The sequence below is a fragment of the Cavia porcellus genome, unplaced genomic scaffold, assembly GCF_034190915.1.
Source record: "Cavia porcellus strain 051 isolate PalLab524CR breed Dunkin Hartley unplaced genomic scaffold, mCavPor4.1 scaffold_4, whole genome shotgun sequence".
Lineage (NCBI taxonomy): Eukaryota > Metazoa > Chordata > Mammalia > Rodentia > Caviidae > Cavia > Cavia porcellus.
Window position 1 is genome coordinate 10,751,842 of NW_026947487.1, and position 17,113 is coordinate 10,768,954.

Consider the following 17,113-nt stretch of genomic DNA (forward strand, 5'->3'; position numbering starts at 1 on the left):
ATGAAGGAGATGCTGAACATATCTAACGAAGACACAGTTAAAAAATTGGAGGAACTAAACAAAAAGATAGAATCCCTGGATAAACAATATAAGAAACAAACAGAATACATAAAGCAGATGCAAACAGATATACAGGAAATCAAAAACTCCATTGAAAGTTGTAAAAACCGCCTCAATGAATATGAACATAGAATCTCAGACCTTGAAGCAAGATTGCAGCTAGAAAACAGGAAAGGAAAGATCTTTTAAAAATAACAAGAAATCAGGAAATAACAATTCAACACCTGCAAGATGATGCAAAGCGGAACAACATAAGGTTGATAGGGATAAATGAAAAAGAAGGGGACAACATAAAGGATGTCAAGAGGATATTTAGAGAAGTAATAGCTGAAAATTTCCCAAACATGAAATTAGAAACTGATATCAAGATTAATGAAGCATATAGAACTCCAAACACTCACAGCCAAATAAATCTACACCCAGACATATAATAATGAACATCCCAGAAATCACACAAAAGAATAGAATATTAAGAGCTGTCAGAGAGAAAAGACAGATCACCTATAAAGGAAAACCTAACAGAATCACAGCAGACTTCTCAGCACAAACAATAAAGTCAAGAAGAGCATGGAGTGAAGTATTTCAGACCCTAAAGGAAAATGATTTCCAACCTAGAATGATTTACCCTGCAAAACTGTCCTTCAAAATCAATGGAGAAATAAGATACTTCCATGACAAAGAACAGCTGAAAAACTTCATGATCACCAAGCCAACCCTGCAAAGAATACTGAAAGACAGCCTAGATACATTTAGGAAAAAAACCACTAAACAAAGCAGACAATTACACAGAGCAGAAAGATATAGATGCAACAGCAAAAAAATAACATTTCAACAACAAACCAATATATAACAGTTCTAACCATGAATGTAAATGGTCTCAATGCACCAATTAAAAGAAACAGACTGGCAGAATGGATCAAGAAACAGAATCCAACCATATGCTGTCTACAAGAAATGCATCTAACCCAAAATGATACAGTCTAAAAGTCAAAGGATGGAAAACAATACTTCATGCAACAGGAACCCAAAAAAAAGCAGGGTAGCTATTCTGTTTGCAGATAATCTGAATTTCAAACCAATAATGATCAGAAGAGATAAAGAAGGACACTACATGGGGCTAGGGATTTAGCTCAGTGGCATAAGCACCTGGCTTGGAAGCAGGCAGTCTTGAGTTCGATCCCCAGTACCCATAAAAACACACACACACACACACACACAAAGAAGGACACTACATACTGGCTAGGGTAAAACATCAAGAGGAAGAGATAACTATCTTAAATATATATGCACCAAACTCAGAGCACACTATTATATAAAACAAGTAATAACAGAAATGAAAAATCAAATTAGCAGCAACACAATTCTAACAGGAGATCTTAACACACCATTGACACCAATGGACAGAAAATCAACAAAGAAATAAAAGAACTGAATTGCACCTGTGAACAAATGGACTTAATAGACATATACAGAGTATATCACCCAACAACAACAGAATACACATTCTTCTCAGAATTACATGGATCATTCTCTAAAATAGACCATATATTAATTCACAGAACATATTTAAATAAATGCAAAAGGGTCAAATTATCCCTTGCAAGGTATTGGATCATAGCGCTATGAAATTAGAAATTAATGAAAAAAGATACTGCAAAAATCCCACAAACACATGGAAACTGAATAACACACTCTTGAATAATCAGTGGGTCACAGAGGAAATTAAAGAAGAAGTTAAACAATACCTACAAACAAATGAAAACACACAAAAAAAAAACTTACCAGAATCTGTGGCATGCAATGAAATCTGTCCTCAGAGGAATATTTATTGCACTGAGTTCCCACATTAGGAAAACAGAATTAATACAAATAAATAACCTGTTACACTTCAAACACCTAGAAAAAGAAGAGCAAGTCAAGCCCAAAAGCAAAAGAAGAGAAGAAATTATAAAAATCAGAGCAGAAATCAATGCAATAGAGACCAAAAAACCAATCCAAAAATCAACAAATCAAAGAGCTGGTTCTTTGAAAGACTAAATAAAATCCACAAGCCCCTAGCCAACCTTATTTTAAAAAGGGAAGAAAAAGCTCAAATTCATGCAATAAGGAGTGAAAGAGGTGAAATTGCTACAGACCTTATAGAAATACGGAAGATCATCAACACCTATTTCGAAAACCTCTACTCTTAGGGGTTTGATAACACAGAAGAAATAGATTCTTAGAAGCATACAAAGTACCAAAGCTAGGTCATGAAGATGTAAAACTACAGAATAACCCAATTTCTATTAATGAAATTGAAAATGTAATTAAATCTTTACCAACAAAGAAGAGCCCAGGCCCAGACGGATTCACTGCAGAATCCTACAAGAAATACAAAGATGACCTAATGCCAACACTCCTCAAACTATTCAATGAAATTGAAAGGGAAGCAATCCTTCCTAAATCGTTCCTGGAAGCAAATATTACTCTAGTACCAAAACCAGAGAAGGACCCAACTGAAAAAGAGAGCTACAGACCAATCTTGCTAATGAACACAGATGCAAAAATCCTCAATAAAATATTGGCAAATAGGATGCAGCAAATCATCAAGAAGATCACACACCCCAACCAAGTGGGTTCATCCCAGGCATGTAGGGATGGTTCAACATATGTAAATCAATAAATGTAATCCACCATATCAATAAACCCAAAAGTAAGAATCACATGAGCATTTCTATAGATGCAGAAAAAGCCTTTGATAAGGTCCAACATTCTTTCATGATAAGAACTTTACAGAAAATTGGAATGATGGCCTTTACCTCAATATAATTAAGGCCATCTATGACAAACCAACAGCCAATATCATACTAAATGGCCCAAAATTGAAGGCCTTTACTTTAAAATCAGGCACAAGACAAGGATGTCCTTTATCACCACTCCTATTTAATATACTACTGGAAATACTGGCCAGATCAATTGGACAAGAGAGAGAAATAAAAGGCGTAAAGATAGGAAAAAAAGAAGTTAAATTATCATTATTTGCAGATGACATGATACTCTATATAGAAGATCCCCTAAACTCCATTGAAAGACTCCTAGATATAATAAATAAATTAAGGAATGTAGCTGGATACAGAATCAATACTCAAAAATCAATAGCATTCCTATACACTAACAACAAAGTCACAGGGAGAGAAATAAGAGAGGCAACACTCTTCACACTAGCAAATAAAACAATGAAATATTTAGGTATTATTCTCACAAAAGAAGTGAAAGACCTATATAGGGAAAACTATAATACACTGAAAAATGATATTGAAGATGATCTCAGAAAATGGAAAGACATCCCTTGCTCATGGATAGGAAGAATAAATATTGTGAAAATGGCCATTCTCCCAAAACTGTTATACAGATTCAATGCAATCCCGATAAAAATACCACCAATGTACCTCATAGAACTCAAGAAATCACTCCTAAAATTCATCTGTAGTGAGAAGAGACCTACAATAGCAAGGACAGTTCTAAGCAGCAAAGGCAAGGCAGGAGGCATCACAATCCCTGACTTGAAGTTATACTACAAAGCAACAGTAGTAAAATCAGCATGGTACTGGACCCAAAACAGAGCGGAAGATCAGTGGAGTAGATCAGCAGATACAACCACAACTACAAACACAATCAACCACCTTATGTCCGATAAAGGGGCCAAACATGTTCCCTGGAAGAACGACAGTCTCTTTAATAAGTGGTGCTGGAAAAACTGACTCTCCATATGCTGAAAACTAAAACTAGACCCATGCCTATCACCATGTACTAAATAAAATCCAAATGAATCAAAGATCTTAATATTAAAACAGAAACACTAAATCTATTGGAAGACAAATTCGGTAAAAATCTTGAAGACATAGGGGTAGGTAATGAATTAATGAACAGGAATCAAACTGCACGGGAAATACTTCCCAGAGTCAATAACTGGGATTGCCTCTTATTAAAATGTTTCTGCATGTCAAAAGAAATCTCCAGCACAGTGAAAAGAAAACCCACAAACTGGGAAAAAATCTTAGTGAACTGCCCTTCATACAAAGGAATTCTGTCTAAAACATATAAAGAATTAAAAAAAATCAGACCCCCAAAATTCAAAACCCAATCCAAAAATTGGCATTTGAGATGAATAAACAATTTTCAGATGAAGAAATTCAAATGCAAATAAATACATGAAAAAATGTTCACCATCACTGGTCATTAGAGAAATGCAAATTAAAACCACACTGAGATACCATCTCACTCATGAAAGAATAGCCAAGTTCAAAAAACCACCAACAACAAATGCTGGAGAGGCTGTGAGGAAAAAGGAACTCTCCTCCAATGTTGGTGGGAGTATAGACTAGTAAAACCATTGTGGAGGTCAGTCTGGAGATTTCTCAAAAAGCTGAGACTGGAAGCCCCATTTGACCCAGCTATTCCACTTCTAGGCATATTCCCAGAAGAACTGAAAGCATCATAACACAGTGATATATGTGCACCCATGTTTATAGCAGCACAATTTGTAATAGCCAGATCTTGGAAACAACCTAAGTGTCCATCAATTGAGGAATGGAAAAAAAGTTGTATTTTATACAATGGAGTAATACTCAGCTATAAAGAATGATCACATTGAAATATTTATATTTTTTTAAAAAATTTATTTAAAAGGAAAAAGAGAAAAACACAAAACAAAACAAAGCAGTGTAAGGGTACACGTAATACAGAACTACAAAAAAAAAACAGTAAGAAATCACCAGTTAATAGGTTACATATTGTCATCTTAGAAATAGTTACTCAAATCACAGTATCAAAGAATACAAAGTGGACATTCAAACAGTGAGACTGCAAACAGTTGTGTTCAATGATCCAACCAAAAACATTAATATGGTCAGCTATTTAACACCCCTAAACACACTTGCTGTTGTATCCTTTAGAGCTCTTTTTTTCCCCTCTCTTTTTTACAACAAAATTTACACATTTGGGGTTTTATTACTCCTTAGTTCTTATTATTTTTTGGGGGGGGGGAGAGAATAAAGTCAAATATGGCAAAACAAAGCTGTCAGTCAAAACCACGGATAGACATAGCACATGATGTAGAACAGAGTACAAGGTTATTAACAATGGTTATCAACGTTGTCTCTTGTTTCCTTAAAAAGAATTGTCTATCTCATTAGATATTATAAAGTTGAACAAAACAACTACTTTGAAGGCAATAAGAGAACAAGACCAATAAAACTTAGGCATTGTAAACATTACAGGACTTCCAAAGGAGACAATAGTCAAACCAGAACGGGCATCTTAGTGAATCTTATTGCCTTCAAAGTAGTTGCCTATACCCTCAAACTTGATACTATCATACAGAATGAAACAGAGTCTAATCAGTCAAAACAAGATAGTGGGAGAATTACAGGACTTCAAAACAAGTTAATAGGAAATCAAAAAAAGTTACTATTATATATCCTGCTAATTTTTAAAATTTTTCCCCTTAATTAAAACAAAACGTAAGAAATAACTAAATAATTTTTTTAAAGAATAAGGGAGAGATTGAGATAAAACAGGACATAACAATATAACAATACAGGTCAAAGCATGACTGTTTCAGCAACCTAGTGGTTCACCACCAAATAACCTGACTTAATAGTAGTTACCATAGTGTCTGTCTTTTTCCTTGAAATATTTGAATAAAACTTCATATATTATAGCTTCAAATATTTCCATATCAAGAAGCCCAGAATAAAGCCTTTCCAATTAATAAGTGAAAACTTTATAAGGCTTCAAGGCCACATAATGGGGAATCATAATTACCACATTTTTAAAAATATATTTGAATCATTACTTACATTAGGGAAACTATTTGGTATTCACACATGTGAGACTGATTTATTTCACTTATGAGTATGGTCTCAAGCTGCGCCCATTTATTGATAAATATCTCAATGTGATCCTTCTTTATAGCTGAATAATACTCCATTGTATAGAAATACCACAACTTTTTTATCCATTCCTCAGTTGATGGACACTTGGGTTGTTTCCAAGATCTGGCGATTACAAATTGTGCTGCTATAAACATAGGTGCACATATATCACTGTGGTATGATGCTTTCAGTTCTTCTGGGAATATGCCTAGAAGTGGAATAGCTGGAATAAATGGGATTTCCAATCCCAAGTTTTTGAGAAATCTCCAGACAGACCTCCACAAAGGCTGTACCAGTCTACACTCCCACCAACAGTGCAGGAGAGTTCCTTTTTCCCCACAGCTTCTCCAGCATTTGTTGTTGGTTTTCTTGATCCTGGCCATTCTTTCAAGAGTGAGATGGTATCTCAGTATGGTTTTAATTTGCATTTCTCTAATGACCAATGATGATGAGCATTTTTTCATGTATTTATTTGCCATTTGTATTTCTTCATCTGAGAAGTGCGTATTCATCTCAGATGCCCATTTTTGGATTGGATCTTTGAACTTTGGGGGTCTGAGTTTTTTTAAATTCTTTATATGTTTTAGAGAAGAGTCCCTTGTCTGAGAGAGAGTCCACTAAAATCTTTTCCCCGTTTGTGGGTTTTCTTTTCACTATGCTGGAGATTTCTTTTGACATGCAGAAACTTTTTAATAAGAAGTGGTCCCAGTTATTGATTCTGGGAAGTATTTCCTGTGCAGTTGGAGTCCTGTTCATGAATTCTCTACCTACTCCTATGTCTTCAAGGTTTCTACCCAATTTTTCTTCCAATAGATTTAGTGTTTCTGTTTTAATATGCAGATCTTTGACCCATTTAGATTTTAATTTAGTACATGGTGATAGACATGGGTCTAGCTTTAGTTTTTGGCAAATGGAGAGCCAGTTTTTCCAGCACCATTTATTAAAGAGACTGTCATTCTTCCAGTGAACCTGCTTGGCTCCTTTATCAAAGATAAGGTGGTTGAGTGTGTTTGTAGTTGTGGTTGTATCTTCTAATCTATTCCATTGATCTTTGGCTCTGTTTTGATTCCAATACCATGTTGATTTTACTACTGTTGCTTTGTAGTATAACTTCAAGTCAGGTATTGTGATGCCTCCTGCTTTGTCTTTGCTGCTTAGAATTGCCTTTGCTATTCTAGGTCTCTTCTGGTTCCAGATGAAATTTAGGAGTGATTTCTCTAGATCTATAAGGTATGTTGATGGTATTTCTATTGGGATTGCATTGAATCTGTACAACAGTTTTGGAAGAATGGCCATCTTCACAAGGTTTGTTCTTCCTATTCATGGGCAAGGGATGTCTTTCCATTTTCTGAGATCATCCTCAATTTCCTTTTTCAGTGTATTATAATTTTCACTGTATAAGTCTTTCACTTCTTTTGTAAGAGTAATTCCTAAATATTTCATTTTTTTGCTTGCTAATGTCAAGAGTGCAGTTTCTCTTATTTCCCTCTCTGTGATTTTGTTGTTCGTGTATAGGAATGCTATTGATTTCTGAGTATTGATTGTGTATCCAGCCACATTACTGAATTTATTTATTGTATCAAAGAGTCTTTCAATGGAATTTAGGGGGTCTTCTATGTAGAGTATCATGTCATCTGCAAACAATGATAATTTAACTTCTTGTTTTCCTATCTTTACCCCTTTTATTTCTCTTTCTTGCCTAATTGCTCTGGCTAGTACTTCCAGTACTATATTAAATAGGAGTGGTGATAAAGGACATCCTTGTCTTGTGCCTGATTTTAAAGTAAAGGCCTTCAATTTTTGGTCATTTAGTATGATGCTGGCTGTTGTTTTGTCATAAATGGCCTTTATTATATTGAAGTAAAGACCATCTATTCCAATTTTCTGTAAAGTTCTTATCATGAAAGAATGTTGGACCTTATCAAAGGCTTTTTCCGCATCTCTAGAAATGATCATGTGATTCTTATTTTTGGCTTTATTGATATGGTGGATTACATTTATTGATTTGCGTATGTTGAACCATCCTTGCATTCCTGGGATGAATCCCACTTGGTCATGGTGTATAATCTTCTTGATGATTTGCTGCATCCTATTTGCCAATATTTTATTGAGGATTTTTGCATCTGTGTTCATTAGGGAGATCGGTCTATAGTTTTCTTTTATAGTTGGGTCTTTCTCAGGTTTTGGTACTAGGGTAATATTTGCTTCCAGGAATGACTTAGGAAGGATTGCTTCCCTTTCAATTTCATTGAATAGTTTGAGGAGTGTTGGCATTAGGTCATCTTTGTATTTCGTGTAGAATTCTGCAGTGAATCCATCCTGGCCTGTGCTCCTCTTGGTGGGTAAGGACTTAATTACATTTTCAATTTCATTAACGGAGATTCGGTTATTCAACAGTTTTACACTTTCATGACCTAGCTTTGGTACTTCGTATGTTTCTAAGAATCTGTCTATTTCTTCTGTGTTATCAAACTTTTGAGAGTAGAGGTTTTCAAAATAGGTGTTGATGATCTTCTGTATTTCTATTGGGTCTGTAGTGATTTCACCTTTTTCATTTCTTATTGCATGAATTTGAGCTTTTTCTTCCCTTTTTTTACTAAGGTTGGCTAGGGGCTTATTGATTCTATTTATTCTTTCAAAGAACCAACTCTTTGATTCATTGATTCTTTGTATTGTTTTCTTAGTCTCTATTACATTGATTTCTGCTCTGATTTTTATAATTTCCTCTCTTTTGATTTTGGGCTTGACTTGCTCTTCTTTTTCTAGCTGTTTGAGGTGTAGCATTAAGTTATTTATTTGTATTCCTTCTGTTTTCCTGATGTGGGAACTCAGTGCAATAAATTTTCCTTTCAGGACGGCCTTCATTGCATCCCACAGATTCCGGTAAGTTGTATCTGCATTTTCATTTTCTTTTAGGTATTGTTTAATTTCTTCTGTGACCCACTGATTACTCAAGAGTGTGTTATTCATTTTCCATGTGTTTGTGGGATTTTTGCAGTATCTTTTTTCATTAATTTCTATTTTCAGAGCGGTATGATCCGATAACATGCAAGGGATGATTTCAACTCTTTTGCATTTGTTTAAATATGTTCTGTGAGCTAATATATGGTCTATTTTAGAGAATGATCCATGTACTGCTGAGAAGAATGTGTATTCTGATGTTGTTGGGGGAACATTCTGTATATGTCTATCAAACCCATTTGTTCACAGGTGTGATTCAGTTCTGTTATTTCTTTGCTCATTTCTGTCTGGTCGATCTGTCCCTTGGTGTCAATGGTGTATTAAGGTCTCCTGTTACAATTGTGTTACTGATAATTTGAGTTTTCATTTCTGTTAATAGTTGTTTTATATAACTGGGTGCTCTGGAGTTTGGTGCGTATATATTTAAGATAGTTATCTCTTCCTCTTGGAGTTTTCCCCTAACGAGTATGTAGTGACCTTCTTTGTCCTTTATGGTCATTGTTCATTTAAAGTTTACATTGTCTGCAAACAGAATGGCTACTCCTGCCTTTTTTTGGATTCCTGCTGCATGAAGTATTGTTGTCCATCCTTTGACTTTCAGTCTGTGAGTATCCTTCTGGGTTAGATGGATTTACTGTAAACAGCATATGGTTGGATTTTGTTTCTTGATCCATTCTGCTAGTCTGTTTCTTTTGATTGGTGCATTGAGACCATTTACATTAATGGTTATTACTGTTAAATGCTTGTTTATTGTTGGAATGTTATCTCTCTGCTGTTGCATCTTTATGTTTCTGTTCTGTTTAATTATTTGCTTTGCTTAGTGGTTTTTTTCCTTTGTGTATCTAAACTGTCTTTCAATATTTTTTGCAGGGTTGGTTTGGTGTTCATGAAGTTTTCAGCTGTTCTTTGTCATGGAAGTATCGTATTTCACCATCAATTTTGAATGATAGTTTTTCAGGATATATCAGTCTAGGTTGGAAATCATTTTGCTTTAGGATCTGGAATACTTCACTCCATGCTTTTCTTGACTTTATTGTTTGTGCTGAGAAGTCTGCTGTGATCTGATAGGTTTTCCTTTATAAGTGATTTGTCTTTTCTGTCTAACAGCTTTTAATAATCTATTCTTGTGTTGGATTTCTGGGATGGTGATTATTATATGTCTGGGTGTAGTTTTATTTTGGTTATGACTATTTGGAGTTCTATATGCTTCACTGATCCTGATGTCGTTTTCTGATCTCTCACTTGGGAAATTTTCAGCTATTACTTCTCTAAATATCCTCTTGACATCCTTTATGTTGTCTCCTTTTTCATTAATCCCTATCATTCTTATGTTATTCTTCTTTGCATCATCTTGCAGTTGTTGAATTGTTGTTTCCGGATTCCTTGTTATTTTTAAAAGATCTTTCCTTTCCTGTTCACTAGTTGCAATCCTGTCTTCAAGGTCTGAAATTCTATCTTCACTTTCATTGAGGTGGTTTTTACAACTTTCAGTGGAGTTTTTTATTTCCTGTATATCTCTGTGCATCTGCATTATGTATTCTGTTTGTTTCTTATATTGCTCATCTAGGGATTCTATCTTTTTGTTTAGTTCCTCCAATTTTTTATCTGTGTTTTCTTTAGATATATTCAGAATCTCTTTCATTTCTTTTATCATTTCTTCTTTTATCTGGGAGATTATTTCAAGTTTGAATTTCTTTAAAGCTTCCAGGAGTTGCTTGTCAATTTCAGTAGCTATTGTGTCCAATATTTGAGGTGAATGGCATATATTGTCTTCTATATACATTGCTCCTAGGCTTTCTTGAGATTGGCTGGAGGTTTGAGGTTGTAATTTGGTCTTTTGTTTTGTCATTTTCTTATATTTCTGTGATTCAAATGTTATTTGAAATCTTCCTCAAGATCTGTTGCAAATCCCATTCTATGTTTGCAGCTACTGAGTGTCTGGCACCACGCTACCCCAAGCCACTGGGCCTGCAGAACCAATGGCCCTCCTCTGCCTGCTCAGAACTCCACAGTTCCAGACAAGCTGGACCTCAGTGACACTGTGCGCCCACCTGCCCCTTGGAAGATCCACAGGTCTCCAATCACAGCTGGGATGTGGAGGCAGATGTATATGCCTCAAACCCACCTCTCCACTTCACTGTACCTGGAAGCCTGGAGGGACCCAAACAGTCTGTCCTCTGGGCAGAGTGTGCTGAGCACTCACCACAGGCTGCAGGGCCTCCAGACCCCGCAATGCTCCACTGCCCGCTGAGACATCCACAGTCCTCCATTCACACGGGGAGGCTGATGCAGCGCCCCAGATCCGCCCAGCCCCTCCTCTGCACACCAATGGCTAGGCGCGGCAGTCCGAAACAGGCTGGGCTCCGGGGATAGTGTGGGCCTGCCCACCCGTCGGAAACTCAGCAGTTCTCCAAGTGCAGCCGGGATGGGGAGGCGGATGTAGAGGCCTCAAACCCTCTTCTCCACTTCACTGCACCTGGAAGCCTGGAGGGTCCGGAACAGTCTGAGATTTGGGCAGAGTGTGCTGAGCACTCATCACAGGCTACGGTGCCTCAGGAACCTGCGATCCCTCCCTGCTTGCTGAGACATCCACAGTCCTCCAGTCACACGGGGAGGCTGATGCAGCGCCCCAGATCTGCCCAGCCCCTCCCCTCCACACTGATGGCTAGGCGCGGCAGTCGAAATGAGATATTTATAAATAAATGGAGGCAGCTTGAGACCATACTCAGAAGTGAAATAAATCAAACTCACATGTATAAATACCGAATAGTTTCCCTAGTGTAAGAAATGATAAGAATAAATAAAAGTATGTGGTAATCATGATTCCCAGTCATATTGGTTTGAATTCATATAATGTTATCACATTAATTGCAATGGTTTTAACCTGGGTTGTTCGATTTTAGTATTGTTGATAGTACGATAGCTATTCTGAAGAAAACAGCACATCATAAAAGCTAGTGCTGATTTAATATCATCTTGTTTTGAAGTCCCATCAAGCTGCTGTACACCTGTTTCCACTGGTTTTAACATGTGTTATCTTACTATATTTTACTATATGCAATATTATAAACACAATTTTTTATAGGCAAAGAGATAATATAGAAACCATTGTTCATTTTCTGTTAACTGGTTCTAAATACCCTGTAATTTCTTCATTCTCTTGAATAGCTTCAGACTGATTTGATATGCTTGATGCGATAGTATATGAAGTTATATTCAAATAATTCAAGGAAGAAGGCACTATGGTGATGAATATTATGTTAGATTATCTGGGGGTGAAACACAGTGATGCTTAAATTGTTCAGTTCTGACCTGTGTTGTTCTAATACAATGTCCTCTTTTACCTCAATCCCATCCTTTTTAAAAATTAATCTATTTTTTCTTACATTTTTTTTCAATTAAGGGAAAACTAAATTAAAAAATAGCAGGATATATTATAGTAACTTTTTTGTTTTCCTATTAACCTGATATGATCCACAGTATTGCTCTTCCCATCTTGTTCTGTCAGATTTTACTATATTCAATTTTGTTTGATAGTATCAAGTTTGAGGGTATAGGCAACCACTTTGAAGGCAATAAGATTCACTAAGATGCCCATTATGGTTTGATTATTGTCTTCTTTTGAAATCCTGTAAGGTCTCCAGTGTAGGTTTTATTGGTCTTGTTCTGTACGGTTTTGATCAATTCTATTATACCTGATGATATAGGCAACCTTTTTAAAAAATAGCAAGAGGCACAATGATAACCATTTTAGATCACCTGATATTCTATTTTTATATCATGTACTATGCCCATCCTTTTGCTCTAACCGACTCTGTTTTGTTCAGCCACGTTAGGTTTTATTCTCTCCAAAAAATAATAAGAATTGTGGGAGTAAAAAAACCCAAAAAGTGTAATTGTTATTAAAAAGAGAGGAAAGGAAGGTGGTCTAAGGGATAAAACTGCATGTATGTTTGAGTGCGTAGGATGGAAATCCATATTACTGAACTTTTGTTGGATCATTGATTGGCACTGTCTGCAATCTCATTGTATGAATGTTCACTTTACATGCTTTAATTTTATAATTTGGACAACTATTTCAAAGATGACAATATGTAACCTATTAACTAGTGATATCTTAGTGTATTTTTTTCCTTGAAATTCTGTATTTTTGTACCCTTTTACTGCTTTTTTAAAAATTTTATTTTCTTTCTTTTTTTTCTCTTTAAATAAAAAAAATCTTTGGCCCACCTATATTTACAGCAGTTAGAACTATGGCAACAATATATTAAGTGGTAACTTCTTCAAATGGGATCATGCAGGGAGATGGTGTCATGTCAATATGCAGGTAGTGTAACTGCCAACCTAACTGGATAACAGTTTATAAGATCTGTTCTCAGGAGCTGAAAGCCTGTGTTTGGTTCTGTACTCCACTGAAATCCAAGTGGGTTGGGCTTTTTCTGATAACACAGCATTTTCTGATCACTATTTTCTCTAGGTTTTGCAAGAATACTGACTTTTTAAAAAATTTTTGTTTTTGTCTTATATTTATCTTCCTCTATATACAAACACTTTAAGAGCTTCATGTGATTGTTTATAATGTACAGCCTACATCTGACTATCTAATTATCTAGTGGTTTCAAGGACCAGAATGCAAGGAAGGCCTGTTTCTGTCTTCTTCCTGACTGAGAATCTTGGGAATGAACACAGGGGTGAGATCGGGCTCTATCTGTTACCTTTAATGTCCAGTCGGTGAAGACACTTGGACCTGAATCCACAGGAGAGGCAGTAGTTTGAAAACCGGCCCTCTGCATGCTGCGCTCAAGATAAGATTAAATGGCAACCCCTGATAGCAAGTGGGGCAGACTTTTGCCACGTCCTACACCGTCACACGAAGATGTGTTTCCTGCCTGGGATTGTGTACCAGCCTTTGGGATGTGGATCTTGCATCTACTGAGTATTTTCTGCTGAAGTAAATCTGTTCTCCTGTGTTTCTGACTTCCTAATCTCTTCTTAACCTGTTAGTGCAAAACCCGCCTATTTGTGTTTGACTCCAAAGTGATACACTCATGTTAGTGCTAGTCTCACTGTGTCTAGTTTCTACAAGAAAGTGTTGAAGTACAGCAGTATGAACCCTGCATTCTGAAATGTCCTTTTCATGTTTTTTTTCTTCCCATCTGCATGGTCCTGTTGATAAAAAGCTTAACTTCTATTTCTAGAACTGGTTTTATTTGTTGTTGTGTCTGTCTCACTATACTGAACACCAGGACCACAATATTCTGCAACACAAAGCAGAAAGGACCTTTACAGAGATGCCTGGCCTGGAATCTAAAGGAGTTCACTGATGTCCAATATCTAGGGCTCTCAAGGTGGCAGCAGGGCACCTCACCCAGACATTTGTTTTCTTTTGTTCTGTTTTATTTTCTTTCTTTGAGATAAATGTCTCACTATGTAATGCATGCTGGCCTTCAACTTTCTATGTAGCCCAGCTGGCCTCAAACTCACGTCAATTCTTCTGCCTCAGCGCCCTGAATGCTAGGCTTATAGGCATGCACACCTTGCCTGGACCCTGATATAGTGTTGCTATGATCCAGCCTTCCTGACTCTGCTGGCCCAGGTAGACCTTCTCATAATACCATCTTATAACTGTTCCAGTGGCAAAATCTTATGAATAGTATAAAAATTTTTGTCACTCTGCTTATAAAACTGATATAGAACTGCACTTTCATCATTTTGATGATAACATCATTGCTCTCTTATGCATACACCAGAAGGTGTGCTTTATTGTTCAAGAAAGAGGAATCACACCAAGCTTGAGAAGAATCAAAGGCTGTAGAAAGATCATGATTGTGAGAAGCCATGAGCAAAAAGATGCATGAGGAAAAAAATAGTAAATCCACCTCGAAGACCTCCACGGGCTTTGGAATGTGGCTGTTCCAAGAAGGGTTTTCAGAATTTGCTGTCATTCACAATTCAGGGCAGTCACTGCTGAGTTTACCATATGCTGTCCTGAGCTAGGTAAGAGCATATCATTAAGTGTTCCAGTTGGACTGGGTACTTGTATGCTTGAATAGTGAGTTACGAGCAGGCACTATACTGGACATTTCACTTGCTGACGCTTTGCCTGGTGTTGTCTGACTAAGTGCTTTCTGTTTGCATAAGAAGCTTCAGGAGAGCAGTTGGAAGTGCTACTATGACTTCCAGATTGGGAGTGCAGACAGCAGTAGCTGGCATTTGCACAGGTGTCTATGAGAGGGGGACATTATTTGCACACTGTACACACTAATGCGTGAAGGCTGGACTTACCTCTGTGTCTGTATTGCCCATACATGCTTGTGTGGGAGCTGAAATTCACATGAGGAACTGGTACAAAGAAGGTCTTCTGTTGTTCTCAAATGACTCTTGAAGTAAGTTTAGAAGTAGAATCTCCAAGTTGATTCATTATGTTCAAAATTTCCTTTAAAAGTTCAGCTATCATATAAAGACCTGGATATAAAATCTAGAGTGTTTCCTTCCCTTTATGTCTAGGAGTTGACAGTCACCAGCAGAACTCCTGTGTGAGTGATTCAAACAAATATGCACTGGATGTCTGGCTCCCATTGAGTGACTTCTAAGGTCTTTGTCATGTGACTGGCACTGCAGTGGCTGATGGGGTAACCCCCTCTTTCCCACCTGCTGTCCCAGTGGTTTATTTGGGTCACTGTGTGCAGCCTGTATTACTGGAACCAGATTCTGGCTTGCTTTTGTTTTTGCTTCATTGTAATTAGAAACCCAGAAAGTCTGAATCAGCACTGCAGCAGTGACACCCAAGGGGTGAGGAGAATCTCAGGGCTGCCTCACCCCAAAGTCGCTTTGAAATTGGAGCAGGAAGCAGATTCTCAGGAATGAAAAGAAAAGCGGAACAAAATCCAGTTTCTTCTGTCTTGTATTATGCTCAGATTAAAGTGGTAAAATAAAGAAGACAAGAAGAAGTGGAGAGAAAGCAGAGCTTCAAACATTCATGACAGAATCTGAGGTGGAGAGGATCACACCTGGACTTCTCCAGGATGGTGGATGTGACAGGGGAGGGGGCTGGGAAGGTGGCTCAGAGGAAGGAAAGGATGAGCGCCCCCCAGTGCCCCATGGCTAGGCTGCATTGCTTGGGTCTAAGGAACAGCAACAACCCAGAGCCCATGGGGGGAGCATGGCCCACAGCACACAGCACCACAGACCTTGGGAGCCCTGGGGACCATGCCCTTAGGCGAGCATGAGCAGGAAAAGCCACCCAGATAAGATCCTCAAGGATGTAACAACATAGGTTGAGCCTCCAGGGCTTGCACTAACCCAGAGGGTCTTTGGGGAGCTAGGTATTGGAGGCCACAGGAGGAAAGACCTCCCTGGGCACCAAACAATTGGTTGGTAACACAGAATAAAAAGAGGAAGAAGGAAAAGCTTTTTTTCCTCCCTTGTGGGAGCTGCACCTTTCGCCGTGACCTTTGGACATTTATCTCCAGTTCCTTCAGGATTCCAGCACACACTCTTCATCTGACCACAGAGACCCTCAGAATCTTCGACATGGATGGGCATGGGAGTCTGCAGTGGGCTCCAGGCCTCTGACTTTTGAGTGGATCCCTGGTGTACCAGCTCTCACTCCACTCTGCAGGAAGTGGTTTGTAAGCCTCCTACTCTCCCTGAGCCCTGAATCATCCATCCTAGACTCTTGTCGCTTTGCCCACTTTGTCTAGGTACCCCTGGGACTAACACTGCAACACATTTCTTTTAAGATTTCTATTTTTCCTTGCCTGTGATTGCTGTTTATTTCTTTCCTTCTTTTTTCCAGATTTAAATGGAGAACTGTCTTCAACTGAACCATGAGAAAAAACAAAAACTGACATTGTCTGCTCATGTTGTTAGATCCATTTATAAATTCTAGTGTGGCAGACAGAGCTAAGCAAAGGCATATCTAACTTTGGAACAATCACAGTGCTGCAGGAAAGGGAATTTTGTTCAGCAGAAGAAAACTGATCTTGCAGATCACACATGTCATGGTGTTGTTGTTCTCTGTTTCTGAAAAGTTTGGCTACGAATTTAGCATCTCTGTCCTGTTTATTGACTTCTCCACATAGCCCTTGCCTTTGAACTGCTGTAGCATAGAATGAGCTGACCTGGCACGACTGAGGCTTTTTATTATCAGTATTAGTATCAGGGTGTGTTGCAGC